The sequence below is a fragment of the Aplysia californica genome, unplaced genomic scaffold (assembly GCF_000002075.1).
Source record: "Aplysia californica isolate F4 #8 unplaced genomic scaffold, AplCal3.0 scaffold00895, whole genome shotgun sequence".
In the NCBI taxonomy this organism is placed as follows: domain Eukaryota; kingdom Metazoa; phylum Mollusca; class Gastropoda; order Aplysiida; family Aplysiidae; genus Aplysia; species Aplysia californica.
Genome location: NW_004798165.1, coordinates 245,748 through 247,006, shown reverse-complemented (window position 1 = coordinate 247,006; position 1,259 = coordinate 245,748). Strand labels below are relative to the sequence as shown.

Genomic DNA, 1,259 nt, shown 5'->3' with positions numbered 1-1,259 from the left:
TACACAGGCGGGTGCTCACTAGCCGAACTGACGAACGGAGTTGTGATCACACCTGCCTGTGTACGGAACTAAAACAGTCAAAGAAAATGATTGAAAGAGAAAAATAGGTGAAATTAAAGATTCAGCGAACGAATATTATTATGAACAGTCAACGAATATTACTATGAAAATGGGAAGTGCGCGGAGATTGTTCAGAGTTCGTGATAGTAAGCCCACATAGTAAAGTTGTATGAGACGAGAATTCCTTGTCCTGTGGAGAGCCCATAGAACACTAGCGTGTTTTCGTGTTACGTTAAGTTTGACTCAAAAATGGCTAAGGGTTGCTTTTGTACTTCTATCTACATCATGACGACCAATTCATGTTTGCTCCATTATTAAACTTCCCATAAGGCTATTTGTCAACGAATTTTTCTTTTAAATGATTGATCGACATTTTCAAAAATTTGTAATGAATATGACCTTAATGAGATTATTGTTATTCTGTATAATTACCAAACTCGCCACTTTTTTTAAAGGCTCACTGTTGGTAGTAGTAGCACAATTCTCATACAGCTTAGAGGTTTCTACTGAAACCTAAGATTGTTATTATAATATTTGCAGCTATTTGCCTCACTCGCCTAGCGTGAAATGTCTTCGACATCAAAATCACCGTGTCGTTGTCCGTGGCTATAATTTGTGTCTCACAGTGTTGGCCACATTGTTTCTCTCACGTCATATTTGTGAACGATCTGACTTCTCTAACGAAACAAGCCTGGGCGTGGTCAGTACCACACATCGTCTACTTGTTTTGTAAGTCTGTCTCTCCTGATTTCAGCATTGTAACTTCTGTTTGTTTAAAATATCAACACGCAATTCCTTGGCTCGTCGTTTGTCCCTTTCCTTCTTTGTTTCCAAATAACTATCACTGTTGTGTAAGCTGGGATCAGTAAATACCGCGAGGACAGTGTCGGGCTGTTTGTGGAATCAGCTACATGTACCAGAGTAAATACGTTTTGATGATCCGCCAAATGTTTGCAAATGAAGGAACATGTGATTACTTCAAATCTTTACTGGAATGAGTGATTTATTAGAGTGAAAGTCATTTACATTTGTTTCCAAATGCATACTAATTTGATTGTGTCAGGTGTAGAAACGATGATTGAAAAAAGAATGTGTGGATGTGTGTGTGTGTCAGGTGTAGAAACGATGATTGAAAAAAGAATGTGTGGACTTTATAAGTGTTAGTGTGTACTGTGTGTGAGGAAAAGAAACAATCAGAA

The 1,259-nt window shown here is 38.0% G+C and overlaps 1 long non-coding RNA gene across 1 annotated transcript; it reads left to right on the top strand.

The window, feature by feature from the left end:
• The first annotated feature begins 6 nt into the window (after positions 1-6).
• On the top strand, positions 7-1,250 carry LOC118478736. The gene is made up of 2 exons (XR_004859260.1): positions 7-1,123; positions 1,175-1,250. It is a non-coding gene; the product is annotated as an uncharacterized LOC118478736 (long non-coding RNA).
• The last annotated feature ends 9 nt before the right edge of the window (positions 1,251-1,259 follow it).